The sequence below is a fragment of the Rutidosis leptorrhynchoides genome, chromosome 5, assembly GCF_046630445.1.
Source record: "Rutidosis leptorrhynchoides isolate AG116_Rl617_1_P2 chromosome 5, CSIRO_AGI_Rlap_v1, whole genome shotgun sequence".
In the NCBI taxonomy this organism is placed as follows: Eukaryota; Viridiplantae; Streptophyta; class Magnoliopsida; order Asterales; family Asteraceae; genus Rutidosis; species Rutidosis leptorrhynchoides.
Genome location: NC_092337.1, coordinates 428,349,414 through 428,372,789, shown reverse-complemented (window position 1 = coordinate 428,372,789; position 23,376 = coordinate 428,349,414). Strand labels below are relative to the sequence as shown.

Genomic DNA, 23,376 nt, shown 5'->3' with positions numbered 1-23,376 from the left:
ATGGAGAATATTATGCGATCAAAATTGCACCCTTGACATGGCACACATCACCACATCAACTTGTTTCACTGCATCCACAAGTCTCTGATGATCGGAAAACGAACCCTCAACCAAATGAACTCCTTTATTTTTTAAAAACAATGATAGCACCGAAATTATACATATTTTTATGCCCTTTTTACGGTGCTATATTACTCAATTTCACACATATATGGCGTATTCCTTTGCCTATTGGGGAAAAGTGCAAAGGCTACTAACCGTGTGAAAAAGTTGTTTGTGATCTTTACAGTTAAATTATAGAGGAAACAAGCCAATATTTAAGTAAAATCTGAGCCAGAGAGAAGACCTGAGAAAAAGCTCAGGCCGGCGGTAAAATATACCAGGTCGGCAGCCTCACTGAAGTAAAAAAACAATTCAAATTAAAGTCAATCTATTAAAGAAAAGTTCATGCACAAAACTCAATACGGCAGCCTAGATCTTTAGGCCGGCTACGTTGCTAAATAAGGAAATTATACTGCTTTAATGAAGAATGTTCCAAAGACAACTTAGTACGACAACCAAGAAGTCAACCCAAAATATAAAAGTAGTTCAAAAATTTTGAGATTCAAGCTTACAGACTTTGCTTATCGTGTCAGAAACATTAAATCATTTAAAGATTAAGTTTAAATTTGGTCGGAAATTTTTGGGTCGTCACATATACCATATTTATTGAAATAGCGATCCGAAACAATTTTATTAAGAAAGATGGCTAAGTTCACTTCGTTGGGCATGAGAAAAAAAAAGGTGAGCTAGTTGAAAAGAAAGTCCAAAAAAATGCTCTTAATAACCAATCCACTTAAATCATGGAAGCAAAATTTTACAGTTTAGGAATATTAAACCTTTCACATACTAAATGTCGTTGGAAACCACGTCGTTTGGCTCCCACCATAACTAAAGAATGCTTCAAAACGACATTGTCTCAAAAATCATTCCAATAACTGCAAAAAAACCCCTTCCACTATAACCAACTTACAAAAACTACCCTAAACTCTAGGGGGGTAAAACATAAATTCACTGAATTAAAATAAAAACTCCACCCAAATACTTCGACAGCCTTTCACATACTAAATGTCGTTGGAAACCACGTCGTTTGGCTCCCACCATAACTAAAGAATGCTTCAAAACGACATTGTCTCAAAAATCATTCCAATAACTGCAAAAAAACCCCTTCCACTATAACCAACTTACAAAAACTACCCTAAACTCTAGGGGGTAAAACATAAATTCACTGAATTAAAATAAAAACTCCATCCAAATACTTCGACAGCCCGTAGCTTCCTCCTCGCCCCGAGTTAAATTTCACCGACCACACCATTAAACTCGAAATATTTTTATGAACAAAACGACACTAACTACATTCGAAGCGGACACTTTTTAAAAAACGCTAAACACAAGAACTGCCCGTATCTTCCCGCTCGCCGCGAGTTAAATTTTTTCGACAGCATCGTCATACTCGAAATAATTTTATGAACATAACGAAAATAAGTACGTTCGAAACGGATACTTTTAAAAAACGTTAAACACAACGACAACCCGTATCTTTTAAACCTTTCACATACTAAATGTCGTTGGAAACCACGTCGTTTGGCTCCCACCATAACTAAAGAATGCTTCAAAACGACATTGTCTCAAAAATCATTCCAATAACTGCAAAAAAACCCCTTCCACTATAACCAACTTACAAAAACTACCCTAAACTCTAGGGGGGTAAAACATAAATTCACTGAATTAAAATAAAAACTCCACCCAAATACTTCGACAGCCCGTAGTTTCCTCCTCGCCCCGAGTTAAATTTCACCGACCACACCATTAAACTCGAAATATTTTTATGAACAAAACGACACTAACTACATTCGAAGCGGACACTTTTTAAAAAACGCTAAACACAAGAACTGCCCGTATCTTCCCGCTCGCCGCGAGTTAAATTTTTTCGACAGCATCGTCATACTCGAAATAATTTTATGAACATAACGAAAATAAGTACGTTCGAAACGGATACTTTTAAAAAACGTTAAACACAACGACAACCCGTATCTTCCTGCACGTCGCGAGTTAAGTTTTTTCGACATCACCGTTAGACTCGAAATAATTTTATTAACAAAACGAAACTAACTATGTTCAAACCGAACAATTTTTAGAAAAGACTAAAGACGACGACACCTACAACGGCGCTTAACACATGGGCTGTTTTCCCTCCTGTAAATACATAAAGCTACGTTAAATATGAATATGTTAAATATGAATATGCAGGCCGAAAGCCTCCGCCGCATCGCGCGGCTGGATCCGGACTAGTTTTGATTCATTTTAACAAAGTATTTTTATTATATAAGTCTTCATTAAGTATTAGCTACGGAGTATTATATATATTCACATTAGACAAATCTAGAAAATGGGTATGGAAGTTAACTTGGTGACTCTCCTCCAAAGCACAACTTTTTTGAATAAATACCACCTAAATGATAAGAAGAGGAAGAAAAAAAAAAAGCGTGAACAGTTCTCTGGCCAATAGGGATGCAACTTTTAGTCTTCTCCGTAGTATATATGGTATAAGACAAATCTAGAAAATGGGTATGGAAGTTAACTTTGTGATTTTTCTCCAAACGTGCACACACTGTTTGACTTTTTTGAAAAAAATACCACATAAATGATAAAAGAAGAGGAAAAAAAAAGCGTGAATAGTTCTCTGGCAGGGATGCAACTTTTAGTCTTGTGCGTAGTATATATGATAATGGCGTAATACATAGGAAAGCCCAACAGCCCAATACACAAATTCTGTATGAAACCTTAACAAGTTAACAATACTACTGATAATACTATATAAAGACTTCCATTGGGCTGTTCATTATTGAATATTCCTATGTATTGAGCCGTTCTCTATCATCCTGATCTAAAAAACTAGGACTGTTCTAAGATCCTTTTTGGGCACTAGCAAGGTTTTAATTAATTACAATGCCCGATTTATAGGCAATTTCATTCAGACGTTTCAAAGACAAACAATCTTGTGCAATATAGGAAAGAAAGTAGCACAGTAGTATTACGATGACGATTGAGCTGAAATCTTCGAATAAATAAGGTAAATAACTCTGTACATTGCTTCAAATAATCAACACTAAAACACAATCATAAAGATAACATACTGTTTCCAGACTACTAAAGGTGTATTAACTATTGTATTGCTGAAAAAGAGAGTCAACAAATTAATATTGGGTTATTGGCGTGTACGTATTGGATGTGGCATACATTCATTCATTCAAAAGAGGGTTGCAAACATTCATCAAGCATTTTAACGATAATAGGAGTTTCCAGAGCAACAGCAACCCGTTCCTTATCGTTCAATAGTTTGTTCACTGCCATATAAATACCATTAACTGGCACTATTGCAATCAAGAAAAAAGTAAACACCAATCCAAACAAATATATTGCAATTACATTACAGTACAATACACATACACATACACATGTAAATACCATTAACTGGCACTATTCACCATCGCGATCATGTAAATACCCCTAAATCCCATCAGCATGCACTATATTCACCATTGCAATCATGTAAATACCCCAACTTTAGGGGTATTTTGGTAATTCGTTTTTTTTAAAAATATTTTTTTCATTTCTCTCTACAACCTTTTATTCACTTCCTTTTTCATTCTTTTTTTGAACGACCAATTAACCGACTGCTAACCCTTTTTTTTTTTTTCCTTTTTCTTTACAACCTTTTATACCAAATATACTAAATCCCATCCAGGTGGCACTGTTAACCATCGCAATCATGTAAATACCCCCAACTTTAGAGGTATTTTGGTAATTCGTTTTTAAAAGTTTTATTCTATTTTCTTTACAACCTTTTATTCATTTTCCTTTTCATTCTTTTTTTTAAATGACCAATTAACCGACTTTCAAAAAAATCCGATCGCTAACCGAACAAAATCATCGACTGTTAATCGACCGAAACCATCCCGCAGCAAAATGCAGGTTTGTTTTCCTCGTTCACATACATTTAAGCATAGATATAACTTGTTTACCACGTGACAGGTTTCATAGCAGTTAATTATACTTATCCCTTCGGTATATGCATTTCAAAAGAATAAGGAAGGGGAGAATGAGTAATACCTGCATCTTCGGTTGCATGAGTTCCAGGAGCCACCTTTATCTCAACCTAAACAAACCACAACAATTTTTTCATATTAAAACATTAAACACAAATTCATAAGTACACAGCAAGGCCGAAAAGTTCAAAAAGATCATAACCAAATCTGCATCTTAAGTAACTATATCACAATATGAAACCGGATGCAAATTAGTTGCCTGACCAGGAAAAACCTTTATCCGTTTACCCGTTTTAGGACGTAAATTAGGTGATGGATATTATTTTATCTACAAACAAAATTCCAAAATTATATTTATATTTCATGATCATACTAAATATATACGGTGTATCATACGAAAGTGGAGCCAATACCTTGAAGCGCGAAGGAAGACTGCGCATAAGTTTAACCAGCAAACAAAGACCAATATTATCTGCCATACTACAATGCTTAACTGTCGGAGTAAACGTGACACTGAACAAAAACAATACAATTTCCATCCAACTTATTAAGTCCAAAATCCTCATAAAACCCATCAAAGAATAAAAAAAAAAAAAAAAAAAAACATACTTACCGAACATAACTAAGTTTATCATCTACCTCAATAGCATCTTCTGTAATCACATTTAACTCTTCTAAAGAATACGGATACTCGGGATCTTTAATGTCTCTAATATGATGTACAACAAAATATTAAGGAGTACAAGACAAGTATTTTACTCCGTATATATTATGACTTCTAGACCATGAAATAACCAATTCATTCACTCATATTTTATATGATATACAATATAATATAATGAATAAATAAACATAAAAAGGATATCAAATATTTCAAGTTTGTCAATGATTTCAGATGCGTATTCATCGAATTCGCCATCACCGGGTCGAGTTGTTCGAGCTGGGCGTTCCTTTTTTTTTATATACAATTGGGTTTGGATTGATTAATGCAGGTGCCATATTTTTTTTTATTTATTATTATTACTAATAATCAAGCAAGCTAATAATCAACTCCGTTCTTCTGAACTCAAACCTATAATAATCTCAAAGAATTAAAATAAATTTTGAACGACGTATAAATATTTAATCGGATGATGATTTAGGGTTTGTAATTTGGGATATAGTATTCAACATTCAAGAAAAATATATTGAACTTTAGGGTTTGGACAAGCGCTTGTGTGAATATGGGCAATTGGATAGGGCCCAAACTTTTGAAAGGACCTATAATTTTAGATAGCTGGTATACTCCGTAGTATTTTTCATTGATGAAACCCAAAATTTCAAAGACCAACTCAAAAATTATGAAAACATAAAAGATACCTGCAAATTTCGTTAATTGAGGATACATAAAGTGTTAACTCATGTACATGCGTTCAATGATCATTTTTATAATTTAATTAATAGTTGTAACATATTCGTGTCGATAAGTGTTGCTAATGATATATTAAAGAGTATCAACTAAAAAGAGTTTCAACAACCTTCTCTTAAAAATTGTCAGGATAGTATATATGTTCAAACAATGTATATATGTTCAAACCTCACTTCGAATAGCGTGAACACAATTTTTTTTACCAGTTTACTTATTTACATAATCAGTTAAAAAAGTATATATGTTCAAATTTAACACCCCGCCAAAATCGTCATTGACGCGGATGTTAACTCTGGTCCCAGTGATTGGCTTGACTTCTAAGTAACAGCAGAGTTCTACAGCGGAAGCAAAATATCTATGTACCTGAGACAAAACATGCTTAAAGTGTCAACCAAAATGGTTGAGTGAACAACATAGGTCTAGTAATTATAACAAGTTTTTAGACCACAAGATTTAGTTATAAAGATTAATCAGTTCGTTAGTAGTGCTGAGGTACATGATATCGAAACTAACCATAAGTTACCCTAAACACATCACGTTCGTATCGTTGAATCATTATTATGTATCCATTGAACAACGGTCATCCGGATAGAGACGTCACTCTCAATAGCGCTATTCACAATAACTAAGCTTGCCAAAATTTCAGCAACTAACGATATCATGGCAGGGATTTAGCATGAATCAAAGCATGTTAGCACAGTTTGAACTAATCAAAATAAAGTTTTCGAGTACTTGTGTCTAAGCGTAAAACAGTTTGAAAGCAAGCATGTGTCTCACCCCAAAAGTTCAAAACAAGTATATAAAGATAGTTAAAAAGTGGGGCTATGAAGTTCACCTTAACAGCAGATGAAGTTATTTCCACGGATGTAAATGAATGAGAGTAAACGACCGGGATCTCAACCTAGAGATGTAAGTTTGGTCATTAGTTTGTTCAATCCGACAAAGAGTGTGTCAATTATAATAAAGTTTAATTCACGTTTATGTATTTAAATAAATATCCTTTATTTAAATGATGTTTTATAAATATATTAATAGTTGGTTTCTATTTTAGGAAACTTTCCACTTATTATGTGTGTATAGGAATACCACATTTTTAATATTATACATCATATGTATTATTATACTTAATAGTTATTTACGTTATTAATATATTACTAATTAGTAAAGTATTATATAATAAATAATATTTTAGTTAAACTAGGATGTTATAATACAAGATAAGTTTATATGTTATAGTATTATCTTTATAAAGTTTTTATCACTTAGTAATCATATATTATTAAGTAAGTTAGATAGGTTTCATCAAATTTTATGTTTATTTTTATTTTTCAATTTTTACCTTAACTCTAGGTTATACTCTACTAATTTAAATTCATTCTTATCATCTTATCTTATAATACTATCATAATATCTTAATCATAAACAATTTACTATTTCATATTATAACCCAAGTATTATCATTATTAATTATCATCTATTAATAATAATTTTTAAATAATATAAATATAATATTTAAGATAGATGTTAGAATCTATTTGTTAGTAAATAGTAACTTATTCGTTCATTCCCACATTCATACTTATCAATATCATTATCACATTCTTATCATGAAAAATCATAACTATAACCTTTAATCATCTTTATAATGTTTGTTATTTATAATTTAAATCATTCATCTTATATATCTACTTATATAATTTGTTAGTTTATGATCAAAATATAAGTACCATCACTAAAGTTTATAACTTTTATCAAATCATATCCATATCAATATTTATTCATATTCAAACTTCATAATAATATTTTAAACTATATTACTTTCATGTTTATGTTCATGTTCAAGTTATTACTATCAAGTTCATAATCATATTTATTATATTATTATTAACTTCATGATCTTATCATGTTTTTAAACCATATACTTTTTAATATTTATCATATCGATTTCATATTCATCATTTTTTAATATCGTAAAAAAAAGTGTTCAAACTCTTATATATAATTACTTAACATATATAACGAATATGTGGACATGAGTATTTACATTCAAAAATCTCGTTTGTCATGTTCTCATTATTTTTAATTTATAGTTACTAAATAAATAAGTATATTAGTATTAGTAATTAATAATTAATAAAGTATTACTAGTAGTTAAATCTTTATATTGGATTTGTAAACTTGATCATAATTCAAGGATCAAAACTGAAATTTATAAAATCTTATCACCACCTTCTTGGTTTCATTAGAACATCCATGTGACCATGTATATCAAATTAAACTCATAATTTTTGTTTAGACTACGAATACAAACTTTGTTTGTTTTGTTCAACTCCAAAAATTGTTATTAATGTTATTTAATATACGCTTGTTGAACTCCAAATATGTACTGATCAATTTTATTTTTTTTACGTAAACTTTTAGATGCGTACTGTTTTTCGAGACCGACAACTCCAATGGTTGGTTTCGGTTTAATTCGATCGGAGATATGAACAATAAACGTTTTAACGAAGGTTGGTAACCAATTATTATTTAAGCAAGGATAAGAAATAACTTAAAACGGAACCAAGTTTGTACCTTCTTGTGATTCGAAAGGGAGAGACGAGTAGTGTTTGGAAGTGGAGTACGACAGCGGCAACAATCGAAGAGGCCTCGGTTTTAGCAGAAAGATGCAAGCAACAACAGAAGAAAACAGTGGCCAAATAGGAGAAAAACACGACAATTTGTGGTGGTGTTCGGTGGCGATCGGCTGCGAACAAAAGCAACTTCGAAACAGTAGCAAAACGGTGGCTTTGGGCTGTTATTTCGAGCAGAAACAGAAGGACGAAGCAGCAGAAAAAGGGCTGCAAAAAAAAGTGGCAATGATGTGGTGTTTCATGGATGCAAAAATGCAGCAGCAGGAGGTGGTGGTTGTGGTGGTTTTGGGGCTGCCCGAACAGCAGAAACAGATGAGTAAGTTTTATGATGGTGTTGGTGGCGGTTTTACATCAGCAAAAAAAAAACTGCAACTTGGGTCGAACATCACAGCAGAATAGCTGCTGTTTTGGGTCAAAGTAGCAGCAAAAAGCTGCTGTTTGGGTGGCGATCCGGGCTGCAGAAAAACGCAGCAAAGGATGGCGGTGAGAGGCTGCAGAAACAGGCTGCAGAAGGGTGGCGATGGGCTGTTTTTGTTGGTCATGGGGATGGGCTGAAGTGGTGGTGTGTTGGTTGTAAATTGCTGATCAAAAAACGAGAGAAATAGAGGATTGTTTGAGTGTTTTGGTGAGGTGTATTGTGAACGAAAATCCATGAGCTAGAAGTCCTTTTTATAGTGAAGGCATTAGGTGTTTGAATCAAACTCAAAGATTAAAAGTGAGAAAGAGATTAGGATTAAGGCTAGATGTTGTGATTAGATTAGGATTGATTTATATAAGCAAGTAATTAGAGATTAGGATGGACTCTTAATCCTATTAGGATTTATCCAAAAGAAGTTCATGGTAGACTAGGATTACTCAATGGAAGTTAGGAGATCACTAGAATTCCTTGTTTAAGATTATCTAATTACTTTAATTTATTTCATCTTTATTTATTTAATTATTTAATTAAATTTTCGACATTTTTTATTTATTTATATATTTATTATTCGTAAATAATGTACATCTTAGTCCTCGAATTAAGTTGCGTTTATTTATTTCATTAAGTTGATGATAATGTTCACGGTCGCTAAGAGGATAACACAATTATCCTAAGTTTTGTTTTTTAAAAAAAAAAAATTCTTGCGTATAAAATCATAGAATTTAACTAACGTTCGTTAAGTAGTTGACGGAAAAGTCAGGTTATTACATCAAACCTTTACGATTTACGTCACCATAAATGTTAACTCGATCCTTTGGAGGCATTAGATTGCCTAGTTGGGAAAGGCTGCCAACAAAGTAATCCGCTAAATATTTTGCATAAATGTAATTATATAATATTTTAGCGTCTTCGATCGCTTTTCGTATCACCATTTTGTCACAAAATGTCTCTTTACCACATTCGAATAGGTGTTCCTTTCGTGAGGGATCTATCAAAAACTCTAAAGGCAAACATCGTCGTTCGTAGAAATTGTCTTTAAAACTTAACGTTTTAAATTTGCAAATGTAAATAGAGTAGTCACGTAGTATCAACCATTTAAATAAATTAAAAACTTTATAAGAGGTTTCATATTTAAACCTCATTAACAAACATATATTTTGGGTTATTAGAAAAAGAGTTAGTAACGGTCTATATTTTGGGTTACTTGAAAAAGAATTGGTAATGGTCGCAGGATAATCATATATGGTCTTGATAAGGTGAAACTTTATGCGTTTATCTGTTTTGATTACCCACTTTTGATATAATTTATGGGACATAATCTCTATAATTGAAAATTATCAATAATACATACATTGTACACGTACCCTAAGATTTTCGGTTTCTTTGATGGCATTACCAAGCTTAAGTCGTAACATCCTCATAATGGCCCTAGATGTAAGATGACTTTTTTTCCCTTAGGCATACTTGTGTGATTATTTATGCCTTTATTTTATTTATATATTTGATATTTGATGTTATTTAAGATCAGTTTGTGACAAGGGTCACAGAACAACTTTGTTTATTTAATTTGGACTCCGTTAAGGTTGTCAAATTAAGTACGAAAGATATCAGATAACTGGTAGATACCCGTGTGTGATGGAGTATGAGTTTTTAACCCTTTTATGTGTATATGGCAGCTCATTTTCTCATTTCTTCTTAAATTTCTATACACCACCTACCTAATTCTCTTCCACTTGCAAACCCTAAAATCTTAATCTCGTTTTTGGATTTACAATTGTGTTGTGAGACTTGTTACTACTGTTTTCGTGATCATTTCAAGGTAACAATCCATGATTTTCATATTCAAATTGGTGGATTTATGTGTTTTTTAAGTTAAGTTTTGTCAAATTAGATTTTGAGTCAAATCTAACTAATTTGGTATTTTTGATGCTTAAAATTAAGGGGTTTAAGTCCCTAAACATTTTCCTAACTTACTGTGTGTGGATTTTGGGTCAAAAACAAGTGTGGAAACGAGATTGAGTGATTTTAGTTTGAATTCCGTCAGTTTCTGCTGTTGTTGCTCGATGAATACAACTGAACGGATGTATCTTGCAACCGTACGGGTGTACGTATAACCGTACGGATGCAATGGTGTTTGTGCAACTGGGCTGTGAGCATGTAACCGTATGGATACATGATGTAACCGTACGGATGGACTTGCAACCGTACGGATGCATCTGCAACCGTACAAATGCATCTGCAACCGTACGGATGTAGATCAGTATTGTACTTGTTGTTTAATTTGGTTGTTTTCTAGCCGTTATGCTGCCCGTGTGTCTAATTCGGAATAGAACACTGTACTAACTTGAATTTCCTTATGTTCAGGTGATAAGGATAAGGAAGCATCTCAGTGATAGATTATCTGAGCTAGTTGCTGGTATTCGGTGAGTGGGTCTATCTCCGGATAGAGTATTAAGTAGCTAACACGCAACTTCTTCAGTATAGCATAGAAGGATGTATGTGTTGCGTCTGGACGGTTATGCAGTGGATTCAGTAAAGTGGACTATCGGTAGACTGTAGCCTGATCAGCTAAGTCGTGTGCTCGTACAAGCCGTTGATCCTCATATTTTCAGTTGTTGATATACGCTAGTTCAGGACATTAGCATATGTGTGACTGTTGCATGTTCAGTTGCTTATGCTTGGTATGTTAGATAGTACCCATTCACTTAGCAGTTGTGCTAATCCCCCACATTTCCACCCTTTGCAGGTTCAGGTACTGTTGTTTTAGACGGGTGTTGCGGTCGGGTTAGGAGACATGTTTGACTATGAGCTTAACTCTGATGTTTTCTTATCTTGTACTGTTTCACCTAACACCGTCGTTGTAATGTATGTTAACAATGTTGGATTATAAACTATGTTTTGTAAACGTTAACCAGGGTTGTTTTGGTAATTATATGTACTTCCGCTGTGATATATATATATATATATATATATATATATATATATATATATATATATATATATATATATATATATATATATATATATATATATATATATATATAGAGAGAGAGAGAGAGAAATTAGGGTGTAACATAAGTTGATGGAGAATATTATGCGACCGAAACTGTGAAATGTCCCGTTCATATTGATTATAAACGTCCCATATTAATTGACTTCGTTGTGAGGTTTTGACCTCTATATGAGACGTTTTTCAAAGACTGCAGTCGATTTTAAAACAAACCATAACCTTTAAAATATTATGACGATTATCAAATAATGATAATCTAAAATATAGCGTTTTCACACGACCATTACATAATGGTTTACAATAATATTACACAACAATATATGTCTTCGAATGCAGTTTTTAAACAATATTATACAAGCATGCTGACTCCAACTCTTGTCCATAAATTAGCATGCAATAGCGGAAGCTCTTAATAATCACCTGAGAATAAACATGCTTTAAACGTCAACAAAAATGTTGGTGAGTTATAGGTTTAACCTATATATTTATCAAATCGTAAAAATAGACCACAAGACTTTCATTTTCATTTCTCAATAACATGCAATCTGCATAAAAATCATTCATATGATGAACACCTGGTAACCGACATTAACAAGATGCATATAGAATATCCCCATCATTCCGGGACTCACATCGGATATGATAAATCGAAGTACTAAAGCATCCGTAACCCGGATGAGGCTTGTTGGGCCAAATAGATCTATCTTTAGGATTCGCGTCAATTGGTGGCAATTATCATAAACACCAATTCTTAGGCTACCAAGCTAAAAAGGGGCATATTCGGTTCGATTATTCAACATATAATGTAATTTCGATCACTTGTGTCTATTTTGTAAAACATTTATAAAACTGCATGTATATTCTCATCCCAAAAATAATAGATTTCAAAAGTGGGACTATAACTCACCTTCACGTATTTTCACTTTGTTGGAAAATAAGACTTGGCCACTGGTCGATTCACGAACCTATAACAAATATGTACATATATATCAAAGTATGATCGAAATATATTCACAACATTTTTATTACGTTTTAATAATTTAAGTTTGTTAAGTTAACAGTCCAACGTTAGTAATCTACAACTAGTTGTCCACAGTTAGATTTACAGAAATAAATCAATATATATTATCTCGAATCAATCCACGAACCAGTGTATACAAGTCTCAGGCTAGATCACAACTCAAAGTATATATATTATTTTGGAATCGACCTCAACCCTGTATTGCTAACTCAAGTATTACTGCATATAGAGTGTCTATGGTTGTTCCGAAATATATTATATAGATGGGTCGATATGATATGTCAAAATATTGTATACGTGTCTATGGTATCCAAGATTACATAATATATGTTAGAATACACGTGTAATACAATATAAGTTAGTTAAGTTATGATTTATATAGATTTGTTACAAATTTCACGTAGCTACAACAAGCAAAATTATCCAATCTTGTTTTACCCATAACTTCTTCGTTTTAAATTCGTTTTGAGTGATTCAAGTTGCTATGGTTTCATAATGAACTGAAATTTATGAAACTAAACAGAAAAAATATAATTTTATAGTTTTAAATACAAGTTACAAGTCATTTTGTAGAGGTAGTCATTTCAGTCGAAAGAACAACGTCTTGATGACTATTTTGAAAAACATACTTTCACTTTGAGTTTAACCATGATTTTTGGATATAGTTTCATGTTCATAAGAAAAATCATTTTCCCAGAAGTATAGCTTTTAAATCAAAGTTTATCATAGTTTTTAATTATCCAAACCAAAACAGCCCCCGGTTTCGCTACGACGGCGTATGTCAGGTTTTACGGTGTTCTTCGTGTTTCCAGGTTTTAAATCATTAAGTTAGCATATCATATAGATATAGAACATGTGTTTAGTTGATTTTAAAAGTTGAGTTAGAAGGATTAACTTTGTTTGCGAACAAGTTTAGAATTAACTAAACTATGTTCTAGTGAGTATAAGTTTAAATCTTCGAATAAGATAGTTATATATATATGAATCGAATGATGTTATGAATATCATTACTACCTCAAGTTTAGTAGGTAAACCTACTAGAAGTTATAGAAATGATCTAGCTTCAAAGGATCCTTGGATGGCTTGAAAGTTCTTGAAGTAGAATCATGACACGAAAACAAGTTCAAGTAAGATTTCTACTCGAATTAAGATAGTTATAGTTATAGAAATTGAATCAAAGTTTGGATATAATTTTTACTTTGAATAAGAAAGATAACCTACTGTAAATAACAAAGGTTTCTTGATCTTAGATAATTATTTGGAATGGATTAGAAAGCTTGAAAGTATACTTGCAAACTTGAAAGGATTTTTGAAGTGTTCTTGAAGTGTTCTTCCTATGATGATTATAGCTTGATTCTTGAAGTAGTTTTTGATGAAAATTATGATTTAGTTACAGGAAAAATTCGTTCATAGGTGTGTGTGTGTGTGTGTGTGTGTGTTGAGAGAGAATTAGAAAGGAAAATGGAAATGAAATGAAGTGAATGGTGAGTGGTGAGTGGGGTTAAAAGGAGTTCTTGTTAGTTGACTAGTTCATGATAGAAGTTAAACTTGATTAGTCATGCATGACATAATCAAGAGTGGAATCCCATGCTAGTTCCTATTGTTATATACCCATAGTAAGTACGTCTAGAAGCTGGGTATAATACGAGTACGAAGACTGAATGAATACGAGTAGAATTGTTGATGAAAATGAATGAGAATGTAATTGTAAGCATTTTTGTTAAGTATGAGTGTTTTGATATATGTCTTGAAGTGTTTCAAAAGTGTATTAATATATCTTAATACACTACATGTATATACATTTTAACTGAGTCGTTAAGTCACCGTTAGTCATTACATGTAAGTGTTGTCTTGAAACTTTTAAGTTAACGATCTAATTTAATGTAGTTAACCCATTGTTTATTATATCTAATGAGATGTTAAATTATCATATTATCATTATAACATGGTGTATGAATATATCTTAATACAATATATATATATATATATATATATATATATATATATATATATATATATATATATATATATATATTAAAATATCGTTACAACGATAATCGTTACATATATAACTCGCGTTTCGAAACTCTTAAGTTAGTGGTCTTGTTTTACATATACAGTTCATTGTTAACACACTTAATGATATATTTAATTATCATTTTATCATGTTAAACATAGTGTATCAATATCTTAATATGATTCATATGTATTTAGTAAGACGTTGTTATAACGATAATCGTTATATATATCGTTTCGAGTTTCTTAATTCAATAGTCTCATTTTTATGTATATAAGTCATTGTTAATATACTTAGTGTGATACTTACTTATGATAATTCTCATGTTAACTATATATATATATATATATATATATATATATATATATATATATATATATATATATATATATCCATATATATATCATCATGTAGTTGTTACAAGTTTTAAACGTTCGTGAATCGCCGGTCAACTTGGGTGATCAATTGACTACATAAACTCATTTCAATTAATCAAGTCTTAACAAGTTTGATTGCTTAATATGTTGGAAATATTTAATCATGTAAATATCAATTTCATTTAATATATATAAACATGGAAAAGTTTGGGTCACTACAGTACCTTCCCGTTAAATAAATTTCGTCCCGAAATTTTAAGCTGTTAAAGGTGTTGACGCATCTTCTGGAAATAGGTACGGGTATTTCAGCTTCATTTAATCTTCACGCTCCCAGGTGAACTCGGGTCCCCTACGAGCATTCCATCGAACCTTAACGATCGGTATCTTGTTTTGCTTGAGTCTTTTAACCTCACGATCCATTATCTCGACGGGTTCTTCAACGAATTGTAGTTTTTCGTTGATTTTGATTTTGTCTAAATGAATAGTGAGATCTTCTTTGGCTAAGCATTTCTTCAAATTTGAGACGTGGAAGGTATTATGTACATTGGCGAGTTGTTGAGGTAATTTAAGTCGGTAGGCTACTGGTCAGATGTAGTGACCCGGACTTTTCCATGTTATATATTAAATGAAAACTATATTTATATGATTAAATGTTTCCAACATGTTAAGCAATCAAACTTGTTAAGACTTGATTATTTGAAATGTGCTTCATATAGACAATTGACCACCCAAGTTGACCGGCGATTCACGAACGTTAAAAATCTGTAAAAACTACATGATGACATATATATGGTTAACATGAGATTATGATAAGAAAGTATCTCACTAAGTATATTAACAATGTGTGATATACATAAAAATGAGTTTATTGAATTAAGAAACTCGAAACGATATATATAACAATTATCGTTATAACATCTTACTAAATACATATGAATCATATTAAGATATTGATACACTATGTTTAACATGATAAAATGATAATTAAGTATATCATTAAGTGTGTTAACAATGAACTACATATGTAAAACAAGACTACTAACTTAAGAATTTCGAAACGAGGCATATATGTAACGATTATCGTTGTAACGACATTTTAATGTATATATATCATATTAAGATATATTCATAAATTATAATATCATGATAATGTAATAATAACATCTCATTTAAGTATAATAACAATGGATTAATTACATTTAACAAGATCGTTAACTTAAAGGTCTTAAAACAACACTTACATGTAATGACTAACAGTGACTTAACGACTTAGTTAAAATGTATATACATGTAGTGTATTAAGATGTATTAATACACTTTTGAAAGACTTCAAGACATATATCAAAGTATTTCTACTTAGCAAAAATGCTCAAAATTACATTCTCATTCGTTTCCATCAACAATTCTACTCGTGTACACCCGTGTTTGTACTCGTACAATACACAGCTTCTAGATATATTTACTATCGGTATATACACCTTTAATCATTCATTCTTAGTAGCCATCTTAGAGTCAAAAATAAGTGGAACCATTATTTAACAACTTGTATGACTAATGAGATAAAAACAAACTTAAGGATCTTTTTTTTCTTTTCTTTATAACAAGTAATTTCGTTTTTATGATTTCACCCCATTTTTTCATTCCATTTTCTCATACTTACACTTCAAATTCTCTCTCAAAATACTCCTAACATCACACTTGATCATCTCCAAGCATTTTCACCATCTTTTAGCTTCAATTACAAGCTTTAATCATCATAAAAACAACCATTCAAGAACACTTCAAGAAATCTTGCTAGCTTACTTCCAATCTTGCAAATCCATTTCAAGTGATCATCCAATCTCAAGAAATCTTTCTTATTTACAGTAAGATATCTTTCTAATTCAAGGTAATACTCATATTCAAACTTTGATTCAATTTCTATAACTATAACAATCTTATTTCGAGTGGAAACCTTACTTGAACTTGTTTTCGTGTCATGATTCTACTTCAAGAACTTTCAAGCCATTCAAGGATCCTTTGAAGCTAGATACTCTCTTTTCTAGTAGGTTTATCCACAAAACTTGAGGTAGTAATGATGTTCATAACATCATTCGATTCATACATATAAAGCTATCTTATTCGAAGGTTTAAACTTGTAATCACTAGAACATAGTTTAGTTAATTCTAAACTTGTTCGCAAACAGAAGTTAATCCTTCTAACTTGACTTTTAAAATCAACTAAATGCATGTTCTATATCTATATGATATGCTAACTTAATGATTTAAAACCTGGAAACACGATGAACACCGTAAAACCGAACATACGCCGTCGTAGTAACACCGCGGGCTGTTTTGGGTTAGTTAATTTAAAACTATGATAAACTTTGATTTAAAAGTTGTTCTTCTGAGAAAATGATTTTTCTTATTGACATGAAACTATATCCAAAAATCATGGTTAAACTCAAAGTGGAAGTATGTTTTTCAAAATAGTCATCAAGATGTCGTTCTTTCGACGGAAATGACTACCCCTTTAGTAAATGACATGTAACCTGTATATCCAACTATAAACTTATAATTTTTCTGTTTAGATTCATAAACTTAAGTTCAATATGATACCATAGCAATTTGATTCACTCAAAATGGATTTAAAACGAAGAAGTTATGGGTAAAACAAGATTGGATAATTTTGCTTGTTGTAGCTACGTGAAAATTGGTAACAAATCTATATCAATCATATCCTAGCTAAATTATATTATATTATACATGTATTCTAATATATTATGTAATCTTAGGATATCATAGACACGTATGCAAATGTTTTGACATATCATATCGACCCATGTATATATATTATTTGGAACAACCATAGACACTCTATATGCAGTAATGTTTGAGTTAACTATACATGGTTGAGGTTGATTCCAAAAATATATATACTTTGAGGTGTGATCTAGCCTGAGACGTGTATACACTGGGTCGTGGATTAATTCAAGATCATATATATCAATTTATTTCTGTACATCAAACTATGGACAACTAGTTGTAGGTTACTAACGAGGACAGCTGACTTAATACACTTAAATCTTTAAAACGTAATAAAAAGTGTTGTGAATATATTTCGATCATACTTTGATATATACGTACATATTTGTTATAGGTTCGTGAATCGACCAGTGGCCAAGTCTTACTTCCTGACGAAGTAAAAATCTGTGAAAGTGAGTTATAGTCCCATTTTTAAAATCTAATATTTTTTGGGATGAGAATACATGCAGTTTTATAAATATTTTACAAAATAGACACAAGTATGCAAAACTATATTCTATGGTTGGATTATTAAACCGAATATCGCCCTTCAAGTCTGGTAGCCTAAGAATTAGGGAAATGGCCCCTAATTGACGCGAATCCTAAAGATAGATCTATTGGGCTTAACAACCCCCATTCAGGTTATGGATGGTTTAGTACTTCGAGATTATTATACAGACGAGAGGTTCTGTTTTGGGGATATTCTATGCATTAAGTTAACGTCGGTTACCAGGTGTTCAACATATGAATGATTTTTATGCACTTTGAGAAATCTTGTGGTCTATTATTATGATTTGATAATATATATGTTAAACCTACAACTCCCCAACATTTTTATTGACGTTTTAAGTATGTTTATTCTCAGGTGATTATTAAGAGCTTCCGCTGTTGCATACTAAAATAAGGACAAGATTTGGAGTCCATGCTTGTATGATATTGTGTAAAAACTGCATTCAAGAAACTTACTTTGATGTAATATATTTTTATTGTAAACCATTATGTAATGGTCGTGAGTAAACGGTATATTTTAGATTATCATTATTTGATAATCTACGTAATGCTTTTTAAATCTTTATCGATAAAATAAAGGTTATGGTTGTTATAAAAATGAATGCAGTCTTTGAAAAACTTCTCATATAGAGGTCAAAACCTCGCGACGAAATCAGTTAATATGGAACATTTATAATCAATATGAACGGGACATTTCATCAGACAGATCTATAATCTTGAATGGTCCAATGTATCTTGGATTTAGTTTTCCCCGTTTACCAAATCGAACAACACCTTTCCAAGGTGAAACCTTAAGCATGACCATCTCCCCAATTTCAAATTCTATATTTTTTCTTTTAAGGTCCGCGTAGCTCTTTTGTCGACTCTGGGCGGTTTTCAAACGTTGTTGAATTTGGATGATTTTCTCGGTAGTTTCTTGGATTATCTCTGGACCCATAATCTGTCTATCCCCTACCTCACTCCAACAAATCGGAGTCCTGCACTTTCTACCATAAAGTGCTTCGAACGGTGCCATTTCGATACTCGAGTGGTAACTGTTGTTGTAGGAAAATTCTGCTAACGGTAGATGTTGATCCCAACTGTTTCCAAAATCAATAACACATGCTCGTAGCATGTCTTCAAGCGTCTATATCATCCTTTCACTCTGCCCATCAGTTTGTGGATGATAGGCAGTACTCATATCTAGACGAGTTCCCAATGCTTGTTGTAATGTCTGCCAAAAACCTTGAAACAAATCTGCCATCTCTATCAGAGATAATAGAGATTGGTATTCCATGTTTGGAGACTACTTCCTTCAAGTGTAAACATGCCAACTTTTCCATTTTATCATCTTCTCTTATTGGTAGAAAGTGTGCTGACTTGGTGAGACGATCGACTATTACCCAAATAGTATCATAACCACTTGCAGTCCTTGGCAATTTAGTAATGAAATCCATGGTAATGTTTTTCCATTTCCATTCCGGAATTTCAGGTTGTTGAAGTAGACCTGATGGTTTCTGATGTTCAACTTTGACCTTAGAACAAGTTAAACATTCTCCTACGTATTTAGCAATATCGGATTTCATACCCGGCCACCAAAAGTGTTTCTTGAGATCTTTGTACATCTTTCCCGCTCCAGGATGTATTGAGTATCTGGTTTTATGTGCTTCCTTAAGTACCATTTCTCTCATATCTCCAAACTTTGGTACCCAAATTCTTTCAGCCCTATACCGGGTTCCGTCTTCCCAAATATTAAGATGTTTTTTCGATCCTTTGGGTATTTCATCCTTCAACTTTCCCCCTTTTATAACCTCCTGTTGTGCCTCTTTTATTTGAGTGGTAAGGTTAGTATGAATAATTATATTCATAGCTTTTACTCGTATAGGTTCTCTATCCTTTCTGCTCAAGGCGTCGGCTACCACATTTGCCTTCCCCGGGTGGTAACGAATCTCAAAGTCGTAATCATTCAACAGTTCAATCCACCTACGCTGTCTCATGTTCAGCTATTTCTGATTAAATATATGTTGGAGACTTTTTTGGTCGGTGTATATAATACTTTTGACCCCATATAAGTAGTGCCTCCAATTCTTTAATGCAAAAACAACAGCGCCTAATTCCAAATCGTGAGTCATATAATTTTGCTCGTGAATCTTCAATTGTCTGGACGCATAAGCAATTACTTTTGTTCGTTGCATTAATACACAACCGAGACCTTGCTTTGATGCATCACAATAAATCACAAAATCATCATTCTCTTCAGGCAATGATAATATAGGTGCCGTAGTTAACTTTTTCTTCAACAATTGAAACGTTTTCTCCTGCTCATCCTTCCATTCACATTTCTTCCCTTTATGCGTTAATGCAGTCAAGGGTTTTGCTATTTTGGAAAAATCTTGGATGAATCTTCTGTAGTAACCAGTCAATCCTAAAAATTGGCGTATATGCTTCGGAATTTTCGGGGTTTCCCAGTTTTCAACGGTTTCAATCTTTGATGAATCAACCTGAATACCTTCTTTGTTCACTACGTGTTCGAGGAAATGAACTTCTTCCAACCAAAATGCACATTTTGAAAACTTAGCGTACAGTTTTTCTTTCCTCAACAATTCTAGCACTTTTCTTAAATGTTCTTCGTGTTCTTAATCATTCTTTAAGTAAATAAGTATGTCATCGATGAAGACAATGACAAACTTGTCAAGATATGTGATGTGTGCGAGGTGTACTAGAAAATAGTTATTAATTTTACAACGAAATACTATTAAATACGATACAATTTTACACAAGATATTTATTTATTTATAGAATGGATATACCTAAACCTTGCTACAACACTTATAGGCAGTGTACCTAATCGAACAGTAGTGTAGTTTTTAGTAAGTCCGGTTCGTTCCACAGGGAAAATTAAACAAGCTTAACGCTATATTTTTTTAACTTATACTATATTTATAAAAATACAAAAATATATAAGTAGTATATTATTATTATAAAGGGGGGTTTTTACCGTTTAATGACCGGTTTGTCGATTTTAAAACTTTAGTCGCAGTTAAAACCTAATGTAAAATATTAAAAATATAAAAGACTTAATTTAAAACGTAAAGTAAATAACGATAATGAAATTGCGATAAATAAAAGTGCGATAAAATAAAATTGCGATAATTTAAAAGTACGATAATTAAAAGTGAAATTAAATACAATGACAATAAATAAAAGTGCGATAATTAAAAGTGCAATTAAATATGAAATAAAAGAATTATGCTTATTTAAACTTCCATAATCATGATGTTTGACGTGTTGATTTTTAGTTTACTCCCATGGGTTAATTGTCCTTTGTCCTGGATTATTTAATATGTCCGTCTGGTTTTTGTCCATAACAGTCCATCAGTCATAAATATAAAGTGCGAGTGTCCTCGTCATTTTATCCTTATATCCGAAGTCAAATATTCCAACTAATTGGGGACTTAAACTGTAACAAGGTCTTAATACTTTGTTTAATAATTACAACAGGATATCGACTGCGTGTAACCCAAGGTTTTAATACTTTGTTAACAATTACGCCAAGTGTCCTTGTACATAATCCACCCTTGCTTTAATAAGTCCATTAACTATTAATCCATTCCCGTGTCCGGTTAAATGAACGATTATTCGTACATATAAATATCCCGCCCATCGTGTCCGATCGAGTGTATATGGTTATTAATAGGTACGTCCAATTGTAAATCTTCATATTAAATTAACAAACTATCATTTAGTTAAATAAATATAAAGCCCATTAATAGCCTATAGTCTAATTTTCATAAGTGTCGTTCTTTTGTCCAAACCCCAATTATGGTACAAAGCCCAATTACCCAATTTTAAAAATTTTAGCCCAACATCATGATTACTTCGTCTTAAATAAGCATAATAATAACTTAGCTACGAGACATTAAATTAAAAATAACATTAACCATAACTTACAGTGATTAAAAATAGCGTAGCTTTACACGAACATAATTTCGATTTACACCCTTACAACATTCGCTATCATACCCTTATTATTAGAATTTAAAATTAAAATTAAAATATAATATATATATATATATATATATATATATATATATATATATATATATATATATATATATATATATATATATATTACGTATGAAGGAAGAAGAGAAAAAGATGGATATATCGTTCACCAAACTGCGAATTTATAGGCATGTGGCCAACTTTTCAGGGCCATGCGATCGCATGGCAAATATGCCTACAGGCCATGCGATCGCATGATGGTAGGTATCAGCTCACAATTCTCTGTTTTCTTGTTTGCCGACGTTTATAATATATAATATAATATATAAATAATTTATATAATTATTTAAATATTATATTATATTCTTGTGCATAGTTGACTCATAATTTTTAGTCCGTTGCGTCGAGCGTTGAGAGTTGACTTTGGTCCCGGTTCCGATTTTTCGAACGTCCTTGGGTACAATTTAATATCTTGTATTTTGTATTTTGCGTTTCGCGTCTTGTACTCTTGTAATTTTGAGACGTTTCTTATCAATAATTGGAACCTCTTTGATTGTTTCTTATCAATAATTGGAACCTCTTTGATTATACTTTGTACTTTTGAGCTTTTTGGTCATTTGTGTCTTCAATTCGTCGAATCTGTCTTTTATCTTCACCTTTTATTATTTAAACGAATATCACTTGTAAATAGAACAATTGCAACTAAAAGCTTGTCTTTCTTGAGGGATAATGCTATGAAATATATGTTCGTTTTTAGCATTATCAAATATTCCCACACTTGAGCGTTGCTTGTTCTCAAACAATATAGTGTTGAAATAAAAATACTAGAATCACTTCTTTATTCTTCACACTTTGTACATCAGTGATTTCTATACGACGGTATAAACAATGGTAGTAACGTTGTGGTTTACAGTCCCATATGACTATAAAATTTAGATCCTTTAAGGAAATTGGATCTTTATGAAAACATTTGATCTTTTGAAAAGACAATCTAGCTTTTACCCTAGATAAGTTTTCCAGAATAACCCTTCACCGATGTTTGCAAATTGTTTTCGTGGGTTTGGTGGGTTTCAGATTTTAAAACTTTAGCTCAAAACTTGCGGTTTTGTGTCACCCACTTGCTAAC

The 23,376-nt window shown here is 32.0% G+C and overlaps 1 pseudogene; it reads right to left on the bottom strand.

Annotated features, from left to right (window-relative positions):
- Window positions 1–3,285: 3,285 nt before the first annotated feature.
- Window positions 3,286–5,087, bottom strand: LOC139849877 (protein AE7-like; annotated as a pseudogene).
- Window positions 5,088–23,376: the final 18,289 nt, after the last annotated feature.